Genomic DNA, 15788 nt, shown 5'->3' with positions numbered 1-15788 from the left:
TTTTTTTGTTGTTCTGTTAACATGACAAAGGCCACAAAGACGGAAACTTCAAAAACTTAGGAGATACTCTGCCAACATTCTCATATGCTGAAAACATGCAATCCTAAGCAGTTATCTGCTCCACAAGCAGCCTCCCCCACGTGCATAGTAACAGAGAAAAGCAGGCCACAAGAGAACATATTGTTGTTGAGGAAAATGACTTACTTCAATCTCCATTTCATATGTTTCACCTTTTATTCTAAGTACAAAGCACAAACATTGGCTATTGTCCCGCTTGAGATAGTGCCACAAGGCAGAAATATTTCATTAGATAAACACTTGGAAGAGAAGGCTTGGCAAGACGCCTCTCCCCAAAAATTTCAGTCAAGGCTTTCACTGTGTGCAGCCAGCCAGCCAGCCAGCAGCCTCCTCTTAGTGCAGGCATTTGAGTGCAGAGCATCTTGTTTCCCTAGAGGCCCTGCCTCACAGTTTTCGTCAGAAACCAGCCCCAGATAAAGACCACAAGGTTCTCTTTTTTGTTTTCCCATCATTGCTAAGATAAACCCATCCACCTCCACAATTTTACCCCACTGAGCAGGCTGCCTTTTAGGACTCATTAAAGTGTAGCGTGTTTAGTTATTGGTACACTCAGATCCCACAGCCATCTCACAAGGGGGAGAAAAGCCTCTGCACGCAGCGTTACCATGAAGAGAATGCAGAGATTCACAACTCAAATACAGCAAATGCTTTTGACCTTAAACACAAGCTAAAGTTATGTATATTGTCACAAACGCAACATGCAGAAAATAAAAGACACACTAAAGACAGAGCTTTGTGATAACTTTACATGCAACTGGTCCACTCAAATATAATTTTGTTAGCCGTGTGGCATCCTTCAACCTCTGAAGCTGGTGGTGCTGGCTCCGTTTTAGCGGCTCACTGATTAAAGTGCTAATTAATTACATGGAAAAGTGACTTTGAGTGGGTGTTTGGAAGCAAGATTTCACAGCTGATCAAACTCTTGACTGAGTTACAGCTGTAAATCAGCTGATACAGAATCAATCACAATCTGATTAGATTTCTTACCTGTATCTAAGACTGGGCGATATAAATTTGAGTATGAATTATGTGTGGCACAGCACTTATATCTTCATATTTGAGTTTTCAGTGTTTTCCTTAGTTGCTGCTGAGGGGTAGTTGTGTTAACTTTTGTCAGCAATAAAGTTTGTAGATAAGCTCAGGTTCCAGTATAATAGTTACTGCTGTGTGTTGATTGCTGCTCCAGAAAATAAAGCTTCCATTTCTTTAACGTCATTGTGGCGTCTGTACTCTTGACAGCAGCGTTCGTCCGTGAGTTGTTCCAGCTTCTCCAATATGAGGATTTTCTACTCTTCTGTTTTATATCATTATGAACAGAATATCTTTGAGTTGAGGATAGATAGTTGGACAGATAAAGCAGCATCATGATGTCACACTGTGTTTTGAGAACTTGTGACAGCATTTTACCATTTACTGACCGATTATTCATAAAACAGATTAAACAGTCATGAAAATATGCAGGACTAATCCTGGTCGGTCATAAAACTTTCATGATCAGGGCCCCGATACTGGATTTTTACAGAAGCTTTGTACAGAATATACATAAACTTTTTTGCTATAGTCCCTCAAAAGCAATTAATACTTGTGACAAAGATACGAAGCTAGGTGATTTTACAATTTAACAATAAACTTTGTTGCCCAAAATGACATCAGGGCAATGAAACAGTCAACTTTCACATATATTTTAAATAATTATAAATAAACTATAAATTAAAACATATATGAAAATATCTGACCTAAATGAAGAAATGGGATCAAACACACACAATGCTGCAAATAAAGTTAACAAAAACAATATGCATTATGCTTGATTTAAAAAAAAAGTGTTCATATTGATGCATATCGCACAACATGTAGGACAATACAGGTGGGGCTGTGATAGGCTTATTGGTCAGGGTGTTCTACTGATGCACAACTACCAGAGAACAGACATTTATAACGTATCCTACAAAGAATACCAAAACTCCTTAAGCTCCAAATTAAATAAATCCAAATTATGTATTTATGTCACAGCTGCCACTTGAGGATACTGAGACTGCCATTTTAGTTTCAATTAACGGCAGATTCAGTAAAGGCCATCAACCAATCTACTACAGTTGCGAAACATGACTACCATACTTACTGAAATAGTTTCCTCTTACTTTGTTGCCATCTGCCCTTGGCTTAAACCTTTCAAAGTTAAATGCAATAAACTGTAGCACTAATGGACAACAGGAACCCACATCTGAGAGCCTGCACATTGACAGTACTTGGAAAGCACTGCTGGAAATATTGCAGAAAATTGTTATATTTGATTAGGCCTATGGCATCTGTTTTCTTCAGCCAGTCTCTTAACATCAGATATTATATAAATATACTGTACAGGTCATTTCTTTCAGACCTTTTATGGGATCAAAACAAAGAGAAATACTTAAGACTATACTAGACCAACTCTGGATCGATGAGAGGAAACGCAGCAGGAAAAGTTTTAAGATTTTATTATGCATAAATAATTAAGCAAAAAATATCTGACTAACTGCAGAACTTCTTTAAGTTGAACCTGAAGCCAACAGTGAGATCAGCATGTACTGATGTGACACTGAGCACTTAAAGTGAGGAGGCACGAATCTCTGCTACTAGCTCCTCAGAGGATTAAATTGACCAAGTATGCGTGACAAGCTGCAGAGTGAAGAACTCCAGAGTGCACACGCTGACATGCACGGCCTGTCCTTGAAAACTAAAAGCCCACAAGTAACAGTTCAAAATATCCCAGCTGAAAACAGATGTGACTAGTCTACCCACACACTGACGTGTGCAAGGACAGACGCTTAGAACAGCCAATGCTGTAATATGGTAATATTTATACCTTGATGATAAAAATAAGGTGTAAAGTGATGGCAGTGCTGTGGTGCACAACGTGTACATCTTAACCAATTTCTCTTTTAAAAAATAAAGATTTTCATGTAGTTATCCTCAAATATGCACTTTTTAAGCTTGAAAGATTGCACTAAATTCTGAAGCCAACTTTGACTAATCTAAAGCTGCAAGGATTACTCGATTAATTGATTCTGATAATCAATTAATAATTTGTCATTGTCAATAACAAAATAATTTGTCAAGATTTACTGCTCGTCTTTGTTATTTGTATAGAGCTGCAATGATTAATCATTAACATCATTAACAGTTTCAGTAACTTAAGAACAAATGTCAAAAAATCTGATCGCAGCCTCTTAAATGTAGACATTTTCTGGTTTCTTTACTCTTTTACAACAGCAAACAACAGTACAACAGTTAACATTAATCAACAATGAAAATAATTGTTAGTTGCAGCCCGACATTTGTAATAGTAAATGAAGAGCCTTTGGGTTTTAGACTGCTCACTGGAAAAAAAGAAGCAAATTGAAGACTTCACTTTGGGCTCTGGGAAATAATGATCAGCATTTTTAACTATTTTTGACATTTTATACACGAAACAGTTTAGCCTACTAATCATGAAAAGTTTTGCAGACTAATCATTGATAAAAATAATCTTTAGTTGCAGCCCTGTAATAATGGTAATTTTGCCAACAACAAGGGAACAGTAGTAAGTAAACCTAATTTCCATGTCGTCTGACACTGTGTTGCTCAGTCCACATCTTAAAACTCTTTTCCATTTCAGTGCATGTTTGCTCTAATTTTTCTACAAACACATTTGTTTACAGATTAACATTTAAAGCGAAGCAGAAATGTATCAACATAGATGCACACTCAATAGCTTGCTAAAGTTTGTCCTGAAGCTGTAAAAGCTACAGTGGGTAGGGGGGTTGAAAGTGGGTTAGTTATGCAGCAGCTCCCTCATACCACAGCCAGTCAGAATAATACTGAAAAGTGATGCAATGTTGAGTTATAATTGGCAGGCTGCCTCCAAAGTAGAAGTGTACGATTTCTCAACAACACTTTGGGAGAAAGGAATAATCCAGCAATGTTAGTAAGAAAAAAAAAATTACTACAGAGTGTGCCTGAAATAAAATTCAGTTGGGTAGTTTTGCATTGCTCAAGAGACAACAACACATGTTCATCAATATTGACTTGTTCTGAAATTTTGTCCAGAGGCATTTTTTATTCTCTCTGGCCTGATGCTTTTAGAAAACCAATGTAAAAATATCAACATGTCATTGCTGCTTAAAAAAAAAAAAGATACTCCATATTTTCTGCTCCAATTTCACAATTTTCTTTTACTTTGTTTAAAAAAAAAGACAAAAAAAACAGTCTGTTATGATCAAATTTATTGTCTGTTCTTGCAGCTATTTACCAACACTATTACTTATGAATGTGTTAACTCAGAGTTACTCTGATGATCACTTAAAACCAAGTAATCAATGTCAAATGTATGATTCCAAAAATTTACTGACAGTAAAACTCTAAAAATCACATCACTAAAGGGACTGAAATTAAATAGCCGATAGCAGTATCGTTTGCCCAGGTGCTTGTTGAGATTTCTGTACTGGCCAGTCAAGAACCAGTTCTGGTTTAGTACTGGTTCTCAACACCCATCCCTGCTGAGAGTGAACCTTACTGTGACAGTAAATATTTTCCAGATACTGTCACATAAAAAGGTGTAAAGGCAATATATTATTCAAAATAAAAAAAATAAAAAAAAACTGACAGTGTGATACTAAAAGCTGGACTTGAGATTTGTTATACCAGTTTTCTTTAATTATTGGATATCAATGGTGGAAATAAAAGACAACAAACCATACAGTACATATATAAATGACATTTCAGTCTTTTGGTGCCTTTTTAGACTTGAAAACTAGTTACTTTGATTTTTGTTAATTTAACGATCAAGATGCAAACACTAAATCTGGTTTTAGGACTCTATTGAAGAATCTGGCAATATGACTGACATCATGATATCACAATACTGTCTTATCTAATTTTAAGAAAACTGTCATGATAAAGAGAACACCACCATATGCCTAAAAACTTTACTTTACTTTTTATGTAGTCATAATGGTGATGACATACCACTGCTATCTAGTGGTCAGGGGTTAAACCGCACAAAATGAATCACTGCCACAAGTATTTTCATGTAAACTATTAATTAAAAATTAGCAGTCACTTTGAGAATCAATACAAAATCAAAACACATACTCTTCTCAAATCTACCTACATTTTTGTAGACACATGGTTTAGAAATTGCAATACAGTTGCAATGAGATCCAATCCAATAATGCAATGTATTCAATGTAAAAAATATCTGCAATGTTTAGACACCACTAGGTATATTTCACACTACCTCTGCTTCTCACCATCATAGGCCTACACACTAATACAGCCAAACATTAAACTACACAAATCAACACTCACCACATAACACCTATACAGAGCATCTATAAAAGCTGCTGTGATGCAGCGACAGGGTCAAGAACACTGCATTGCTGGCCTCCAGTAATGACCCACACATGCAGAGGGAGGGCCACCCTGTGGCCAACACACAATAAGGACCAAAACAGTCATGTGCACCATCCACACTAGATCAGCTGCAGAGAAGGGGAGTAAAGGGGGAGGCCACAGAGAGAAGAAAGGGGGATGGGATGGACATTTAAGAAGGACAAAGGGGGCAAAATTGCTTTTTTTGATGCTAAAGCCACCCACTGTATACTAACCCAGTTCTGACAGCAGCACCACACATTGCTGTACAGCAGCAAAGTGATGTGGCCTTTGGAAGTTCACTCACTGTCCTGCATTTTAGTCACTCTGTCAGCAGCCTTTATTTAGAAAGGCAAACGTGGGGGCTCAATAATACATAAAGACAACCGCTCTTATCTCTTGTCCCTCTCAGGAGCACAGAGGCTGCTGAAAATTGTGGCAGTTGTATGAACACTGACGAGGGAAAATGCATGAAAACAGCAGATATATATATATATAGAAAGAGAAACCTGTCCCATCTACATTAAAGCTGAACGTGTGATGAAATCTGCAATGATGCTTGATTTGAATTAAGATCTCCTCATGCTTTTAATATTACTGTATTAATAGCAAAATCATGCATATGATTACTTATGTAACAATACTCTTAAAAATCCCAAACACCAAGACCCAAGTAAAATATGACATGAATTAGGCAATTTCATCAAATAAAAATCATAGGTCTTTATATACAAAAAAAAAAAGTAATATTACTACAAGAACCATATTTAATCAGGTGAACGGACAAAAAGTGGCATGGCCAAGTACTTTACGAGCAACAGATTTTGTGCTTCTAGTATGTTAAAGGCAAAATATGCAACATTTTCCTAAATAATAATGTATACACTCATATACATATAATCCCTTTCAATCATCATTTATGACCACCAGAAGTATGTGGTGGTGGCTGTATCTGCCCTCTGCTTGCACTTCCTTTTTTTCCCCCTCACTATTTTGCTGCATTTGGGATGCTTTACCAGCCCAAAATGTTATCTGAGGTCCTGGGAATGAATTTCGACCATCTTTCTGGTGCGTTCAAGAACAGCTTGGACAAATCCTCCTGAATTTATCTTTAATCATATTCTACTGTATTTCATCTGTCCTAAACGTTTCTCACTTGTCACAGTGTCAAATCAATATTGAAGATAAATTAAATTAAGAAACCACATAATAACACACACCAAACATGTAAATATATCCTACTAAAAAGTCATGTTCAAACTCAAAGCTACAGTTATAGTACATGTCACATCCTTAAACACCCTGTAAGCACCTCCCCACCATTTCCTTTCGCTGGGCTGTCCCCCTATACCCACAGGACCACAGATGTCCCGTGTGCTGGCAAACTCCTGTTAAATTAACTGGTCAGGCTCTTAGCTGCTGGCTCGACGATATGTAATCTTTTCATGACCCACCAACTGAAGATTACTCACCACAGACTGCCAGCTATAACTCAAGCTGCCTGTGGCTTCTTGAACATATTCATGCTTAATATTCAAGGCCAGAAACTACAATCATAAGAACGAAAACTGCAAACAAGAAAGAATATGCCTTTGTTTATACCACAGATTACAATCGAACCATTGTCCTTAAAGTCTCGGAGCACATCTAAAATGAACCTGTTCCGGTACACCCATTAGCATGAACAACAGTACTGTTTACCATGATATCGAGTAGTAAATTAAGACTATCATTAGTAATATGGCCATGTGTAACATCCAAATCACAGAGACTGCATTTTTTTGATAAAGGAAAATGTGTGACAGAACAACATTATTGTGAAGCACTGTAAAATTAGAGATGCTCTGGCCTACAAATCTAGTTCTTGAAATGTAAGAAGATGTGTTTGTTTGGTATCCATCCCAACAAATGTCACTTAAAAATTTAAGTAGTTTTTTTTCCAGTGAATATGAAAATTGTGATGCAAAAATGATCAATTCCACTTACCATGAATCATATCACAATGTCAAAATAACTTTTACCTTATTGTGCCACCCTAACTACCGTTATGTCAAACATCCCTGCCTTAAAATAACAGCCACTGTGTGTACACACTATCAATATATTCACAGCCTAAATCAATATTCTGCCAATTTTGTAGTGTAATTTCAAGAATTACATTTCTACTAAATACTGGAAATAATCACCAACATAGTGCTACAAAAAGGACACCTGCAGCATTACTCCACACATTTACACCACAGATCAGAAACAATTGACCTCAAAGCCTGTGAGCTCATCTACAACGAACCCGCTTCCTTAACAAAAACTGAATACGCCCATAAGCATGAGTAACAGCACCACTCCCCATGCTATCAAGTAGTAAATTAAGAGTACTGTTTATGTCACAAGATCACATATAGTAAAGTATAGTTTATGTTGCTGGATGAAAAACCCTGGTCATTAAAAAAATGGTCATTGTATGTACACAACTATATACATTAACAGCCTAAATATTCTATTAATTATGTAGTTTTTTTTCAGGAGTGTGTTAGATTTCTGCAAAGTATTGGAAATAATTACAAATATAAATGGCAAAACATAAAAAGTACACCTGCTATATCACCCCAGACGTGTATGTATCACTTGGTCTGGATTAAACCCTGTGTTTAAAAAGGTAAAAGGTGACCGAGTTTAAAGGTAACCTGTCTTTAGCTAAGGCCTTTCTAATTAGATGAACTACAATGGGAAGTGGATGCAGAAGGAGAGCTGAGAGCTGCCTGTTTAATTGATTAACCTGACACACCTGTGCCACTGCAGTCGACGTGCGCCAACAGACCAAACTGCAACTGAATCGCAGTCCAAATTATGCTAACGTTACCGTCTGCCTGTAGCAAATGCTAAATGGCCAAAACTAGTTGTTTTTTATCACTTTTGTTTAACTGGCATTAAAAGCTCCATGATCATTTTAATTAAGGTTACGTGACTATCTAGCCGAACATGGTTTAGACAAATACCAGAAACGAGCATTTAGCGAACACAGCCGCTGGCAATCGATGGTTTTGTGTCGGCTGTGGCGTTCATGAAATTAGTTTGTGGCGCTCATGTCTCATCATATAGGTGTAGTCTTGCGTGTTAGCTAGCACCGAAATTTGCCTCAGCGCTCACCACAACAGTAACCATTAATTTAGCTAGCTTAACGTTAAGCAACACTGCACAACTTTATGTCGTTGTAAAACACGAATATTTCAAATGGAGTTCTGCGAGCAACACGTCCGAGCGTTGCTGCGCCAGCTTCTGTTTGACCTTGCTAGCTACCGTAAGTGTTAAATCCCTTTATTCTTTGTACAAATTCCGTACAGTTGATTTTGTTAGTCAATATTTTTTACACTGTTCGTCTGCGGTGGCTTACCTTGAGGTGTTGAATCGGCGTTGCGGGTATTTATTGATGTAAAGTCTGCAGACATCAAACTTTTGGTCGCAGTCTTTGCGCAGTAGAAAAGGGGGCGGTGGCGGGAACGCGGCCACTAAGTAAACTAATCAGAGCCTCAGCCAATCAGCGAGGAAACCGGTCCATACCCCGGAAATGCACGATTAACTACTTGATTCGCTGCAGGTGTACTTTGGTTTTATGCTACCTATCCCGAGTGCCGTTTTCCACTGACATTTTACTCGGAAAGGCACTCGGGCTAGGTAGCATGAAGCCAAAGTACACCTTTTATTTAACATACGGTCTATGGGGAAAAGACACAACAATGACATCGCTGGAGCGTGGCCCCAAAGCTGCGTCAGTCAGGGTGCCATCAGGGTCCCTGATGTATTCAAGAGACCCCAGAAAAATTAGTCATTTGAGATTAATTTAAGTATAAAGTAAATTTATCAGCATGGCTGACTATTTTTGATTTAACTGACTCTGCAGTTACTTTTGCATACATATTTTTCATTAATATTAGTATTAGAGACAATACCTAATTAAATTGGATGGTAATAAGTGCACTCTGGTGTGAAAAGGTTGAGATCCAAATCCAGAGTGTGTTTTTAGTCTAGGAATTGTAAACTCGTCTACACTTTACAATTAACACTTACATGGAAATTCAGAAATTTCATACAAACGTGCCTATAACAGCAGAACTTAAAAAATATCATCCAGCAACTCCAAGCAGGCTGCACTTAACCTATATAGCATTACTCCTTTTAGGGAGTTACACTCAATCTTAAACCCTATAGGCAATTTTACATTTAAATCCAAAGAGTCGTCCTTACAATAGCCTGCATCGTAGTTTAAACCAGATTTGTATTGGCCATGTTTTTTAAATTATATCATAAATAAAAATACAAGTTTTTATATTGATTAAACAGCTCAGATTAATGAAAACAATGTCAATATGGTTAGTTTGTTTACTGCAGTTAAATTCTACACACAAAGCATTACTGCTATAGTCCAATATTCCCAGCACGATAACGTTTTTACTTTAAATGCGGTAAAATAAGCGACTACTATGCGGATCCCACGTTTCAGCACTCTCCCAAAGGCCTATATTTCTACACACTAAGAGCCATAAATGCGTCCGTCCATGTCTGAAACCTTGGGCAGATTGTGAAACGAGCACATGTGCGGAAATATCCCTTCTCATCCTGTCGTGTAAGTCTATGATATGCCAAGGCACCGCAATTCAGAGTTGGAAAATCAGCCGTCAATGGGAACATGAATGCATCGCGGTGACTTTCCTATTGCGTTTACATGCAATAAGACAAGCCTGAGACTAACAGTGAATGCATGATCTGCTCCTACACAGGATAAAAAAAAAAAATCTCGATTTAAAATGTTTCAGGTGAATGAGCAAATGTGTAAAAATATCTTACCGTTTCTATAAATGAAAGTTATGGACGTCCTTAGGGCAAACAATCTCTGAATGAAAACACCTGGCCAATAGCGTGTAAAATGATGAATTCCGCTCTCTGTCTCTCTTTAGTTCAAACTTGGAAACATAAAAAGCCAAACACAAACAAGATAAAATGAGGAAATGAAATATTTATTAAATCAAAACACAGAATAAATGAGTTCCTTTCAGCAAATGCATGAAACAAAAGGAAAAAAAGGAGGAACAGAAGAAATAAAAGGAATCAAATAATTAAAAAAGCCGGCTTCTGCCTGTCTCGCTCTTTACAGGTGCGCCACACAAATACGCGACATCACTAAGTGGAAACCAATGCGAGGAGGAGGTTGTCTTTAAAAGGAAGATAGTCCTGCCGGCCAATATATAGGGCCGTATCACAGCATGCCTATACCTCTCCGCTCCCTCCGTTTCATCCATTCAACCTACACATGAACACGCATTGGACGCGGAAGTATACCCGGAGTAGCTCCAATCCACCGCTTATGCGCACAGGAGCTCTCCGACGCCATTGGCTCTCACGTCTTCTCCGAATCCAAAGACGCCATTCGCCCTCGCGTCTGTCACTCAAAGCGATCAAGCGTCTTTTTTTTCCTAAATATGGCATTTGAAGTCAAACATCGCCTCGCCGAGACACGCACGGTGCAGCAGAGAGAGTATTCCTCCTCTCACAAATGTGTTTTACACCACCATCACCACACTGTCACCACCATACAAGAAGGAAAACGGGGGCAAATGGCCCTATTTTGGTCATTTTTGTGCTCATTTCTTCCAACTGGGGGGTTTAATCCACTTCAGACCCTCACATGAAGACAATAAAACAACTCCAACCGCTTTCTATCATCATTCTTCCTCCTCCTTTTTTGCTTTTTTGTGCATGTATAGATATGAATGTCTGCGCCATTTGGCACTCTCGCATCATTTCAGACAAAACATGTGAAATCTGCGCCTGATTTTGCTGCGTTTGTGTGTTTTCAGCACCGCGGACAGCGCAGTTCTCCTCCAGTAACTACAGTATATCTGTGTGTGTGTGCGTGTGTGTGTGGAGCAGCAGCCCACATGCTTCTTCCCACTGTCTGCCTCACACACTTACAGTCAATGATCAGCCCTCAATACTCAACCTATCGGCTAGAAACAAAGGTGGGCGTTCATTTTTGGGATCCCCTGACATTTTTTAACAATAGAAAACGCTCTCCTCGAGATTTTCTTGTAGTAACATTACAGCGGTGTCCAGCAGGAGCGGTCGCAGCAGGCTCATCCTGCATCTTTTGTCGACTTTCTGTCTTTCAGAGGGTGGAGCAACAGTTAGGCTCGCATGGACACGAGCGAAAAGGGAAGATCGATGCTCTTAGGAGCAGATACTGTTTCAAAACAGCTGCAGAAGCCGATACAGCAGAAACAGTGACAACAAAAGGCTGTAAGCTCCAGATCTCGATTGATATGGGATTTTTGAGACTGATACCATTAATAGCCCTGTAATTAAATTACAGTATTCTTTTGACCTTTTGACAAAATAAAAATAAATGTTTCTATCATTTACATATCATATTTTGTTTTGTTTGCATTTATAAAAGTGTATTGACCACAATAATATCTATTTTAGAAGCGTAAAAAAATATTGTTCATTGCATTTGGAAAATTTGGCATGTTTCAATTGGTTTTGGTTCTTTTTTGTTCAAAAATGAAGCTCATTTCACCCTACAGGTAGCAAAAAACAGCTTGGTCAACATCTGAACTGGTCATTATAGCATACAGATTATGATAGCCAAAGAATTGTTTTCAAGTGCTCACCTGCTAATAAGATAAATTATCTTGTATACCTGCTGTATCATATTTGATAGACATTTTCAATAGGTAGTTTTGATTATGTAAATATCTATATTGAAATATTAGTAACAATACAACTGTTATCCTTACAATAACTTTTTAATAACTGCCAAAAACATGCAAGTTACTACGTGAGGGCAGCCATGTTGGATTTTGCACTGGCAGGCTGGCTGCTGCTGTAGTGATAATCAGGGCAGAAGACATGATTTAAATTGAATACAATAGGTTTTTCAGGAAAGTATCAATATAGATCATCTATCACATATAAATATCCTATCATACAAATGGTCGTACATAGTTGGGGAGGAAAATAAACGTTTCTGTGTGAGTTGCTCACCGATTTTGTACCTTTTCATTTGACTGTGAAAAGTTCATTAAAGGCTGCTTTCTTAAACAAATAATTTTATTAAAGACTGTTTAAGTTAAATATTTCTGACACTTTAAAGGAGAAATCGTCAATATATTTATTGTAATTTACCATTAAATGGCCATGATATCTCATCAGAAATTAATGAAACATGCTAAATTGAAATACTTGCTAATCTGAGAACAGCCACGGTTTCCTCCATTGAAATTTCTATTCCAGGCCAGAATTATTGTTTTAGTTTGCCTGTTCCATGTTAGTTCAAGTTCAAATTAAGTGTCTCCTTATCAGTCGTTAGAAATTATTACCAATTTTTTAGAAGGAGCAGATGTTTATAACAGTTAAATTGAACAATATGTTAATAAAGTCCAGAGTGTTTATTTTTCGTCACAGTGGGCTTTTGTTTTCAGTAAAACAAGTTTAACCTCACATTGACGGACAACTGACAGAGTTATAAGCAGCCGATCAACTTACAGTGGAGGATTCACTGTGGCTTTTTATTGTCGATTTACAAAGTTACACTCGTCTTGCTCTCCTGCAGCCTTCCAACAGCCTGTCTGAACCTCCTCACATCTGGAGAAGAAAGGGCAGGGGGAAACAACTTGTAACAATTATACATCATATATTAAATAGAGATTCATTCATTCATTCATTCATTGTCCATAACTGCTTATCCTTGAAGGGTCACGGGGGGCTGGAGCTTATCCCAGCTGACACTGGGCGAGAGGCAGGGTACAACCTGGACAGGTCACGAGTTCATTGCAGGGCTGACACACAAAGACAGACAACCATTCACACCTATGGACACTTTAGAATGACCAGTTAACCTATACCATGTCTTTGGACTGTGGGAGGAAGCCAAAGTACCCGGAGAGAACCCACACGAACATGAGGAGAACATGTAAACTCCGCACAGAAAGGCCCTGCCCCAACCACAAACTCCCCAGTCGGCTCGGGGATTCGAACTCAGGACCTTCTTGCTGTGAGGCAGCAGTGCCGTGGAACAACAAGGGAAAAACAAGGTTGGTCGTTTAGATTGATTGTGATTCATAGTGATCCTGGTTTGATCACTGAGTAACTTTATTATTATTTTGCACGATTAATCGTTGAGTCTATAAAATGTCAAAAAATTGTGAAAAATGCTCATCCCAATTTCCCAGAACCCAATGTGATGTCTTCAAATTGCTTTTTTTTTGTCCAACCAACAGTCCAAAACCCAAAGACTCTCCATTTACTATCATATCCTCACATTTAAAAAGCTGGAACCAGCAAATGTCTGACATTTTTACTTGAAAATTGACTTAACGATTAAGCGATCCTCAAAATAGTTAATTTTCTTGTGGTGGATTAACTGAATTATAAACTAATTGTTGCAGCTCTATAAGACTGAATCATTTTCACATCTAAAAATTAGAAAATAAGCAAAAATGTCAGACTTAAAGTCTTTTATTTGTTTTGTTTTGACATTTTAGAGACTAATTGATTCACCATAAAAATAATCTGCAGTTTAATTGATAATGAAAATGACTTAGTTAGTTGCAGCCCTAATGTAAATCTCCTTAAATCCCTTCACATGTATACACCACAACAATCTTTCTATTTTTTCTTTCTTTTATTTATTATTTTTTTAAATACACTTTACACATTGGAGAGGGCTGTTAAAAACACAAGCAGAATACAATCTGTAAATGTATGGTGCAAACACTTATGCATACAAATCCTTTATGTTGTAACATACAGTAAATAATATTTTAAATGATGTACGAATAATGGAAAACAATTTACAGACCACTTACACAACTTACAGACTTGTACAGAGGTTTTATTTATGCTGTTAGTCACTGGAGCTACTTATATATATATTTATATAAAGCTATATATACACCTATTTCTTCACATTCTTGTATAACAGTCCTGTCTACTTTTTACCTTTACTTGTTTAGTTTTGTTGTCCTTGTTCTTGGTTGTTATAACTATTCTATATCTGTATTGAGGACGATGTAAAAACCCGAGTCAAATTCCTTGTATCCGTACACTCTGCCAATAAAGCCGATTTGGATTTTGGTTTGGATTCTGAAAATTTCAAGGTTTCTGCTCTGCCAAAATAGTCTCAATTTAGAGATACAGGCTGAAGAAATGCGTGGGATCTCTATGAATGGCAAAACTAAAATAGAGAGGGTGACCTTTAGAATAAAACAAAATGGAAATACCTCTTTGGATTTTTAATATGATTATACTCCATCCTTCTATTTTAATGCCTAGAGCAGAGTAGTAAAATGTGCTGTAGAAAGTGTTGGAGTATCTATCTTGACAACCCAAATTCCAAAATAGTTGGGATGCTCTTTAAAACATAAATAAAAACAGATTGCAATGATCTGAATTTTCAACTGAATATAATACAAAGACACGATATGCAATGTTCAAAGTGGAAAAACCCCTGAATTTGATGCATTCTGTCTTCATTTCCTTTTTACACAGCGTCCCAACTTTTCTGGTATTAGGGTTGTGCGGTAACTGTCATTATAATACAGCAAATTCATTACTGAAAGTAAATTAAATCTGATACATGCAAATTTGTATGTACAGTAGTGAGTTTATTTGAAAATTTAACAAAAAATGATCTTTGCGATCTCCATGTCCATTAAGCACAAATTACTGTATGTACAATTGACAAGGATGTTGATGTTTTAACAAGATCAATAAAGACCAAGAAAATACTACGGACATTAGAACATTTTTAGACTCCCACAACATTTGAAAAAAGTATCTGCACACCTGAATATGTGACAGGTGCATCGGAGGACGATGCGACTCGAAAACAATGAGATTAACTCCTGCACACCGTCTCGCTAACTGCTGAAATGTTTGTTTGATTGCAGTGTCTCGGTCTGTCCTGACCTTCATCAGGTATATGGGGCACCATCGCAACACTTCCATATTTATACACATGGGAGCTGCCTCAATCATCCAATCAGAGGACTGCAGAGTGGTTTGACTGATAATCACCTAGAGCTACTTAAAGCATACGCATCACCAGTCAGACAACAGCATTAAAAAGATTGAAAACATAATTATACCAGTAAATCTTAAACAACATCCATCAGTGCTTCCAGGTGATAGAATACCTTAAAGTAAAAAATTCAAAACAACTGGATTTGCCTTGGACTTAGATCTGCAATTAAAGGGACAGTTCACCCCCAAATAAAATATACATATTTTTCCTCGTACTTCTAATGCTATTTATCCATCTAGGT

The 15788-nt window shown here is 37.4% G+C and overlaps 1 protein-coding gene across 5 annotated transcripts in view; it reads right to left on the bottom strand.

The window, feature by feature from the left end:
- The window catches only part of elavl2 (ELAV like RNA binding protein 2), a 44464-nt gene extending 33745 nt beyond the window's left edge, over nucleotides 1-10719 (bottom strand). The window contains exon 1 of one of the 5 annotated variants that reach the window (XM_084711957.1): nucleotides 10312-10719. The gene's annotated coding sequence lies outside the window, so the exon portion shown is untranslated. Of the gene's footprint in view, nucleotides 1-8860; nucleotides 8895-10311 lie in introns of those variants that run through there. The other 4 variants (XM_084711956.1, XM_084711954.1, XM_084711958.1 and 1 more) reach the window with 4 other exon arrangements.
- Between the last annotated feature and the right edge of the window lie 5069 nt (nucleotides 10720-15788).

Source organism: Lutjanus erythropterus, chromosome 23, assembly GCF_056507025.1.
Source record: "Lutjanus erythropterus isolate fLutEry1 chromosome 23, fLutEry1.hap2, whole genome shotgun sequence".
Classification (NCBI taxonomy): domain Eukaryota; kingdom Metazoa; phylum Chordata; class Actinopteri; order Lutjaniformes; family Lutjanidae; genus Lutjanus; species Lutjanus erythropterus.
The sequence above is the reverse complement of the archived record's forward strand: the minus strand, read 5'-3'. Positions and strand labels throughout refer to the sequence as shown.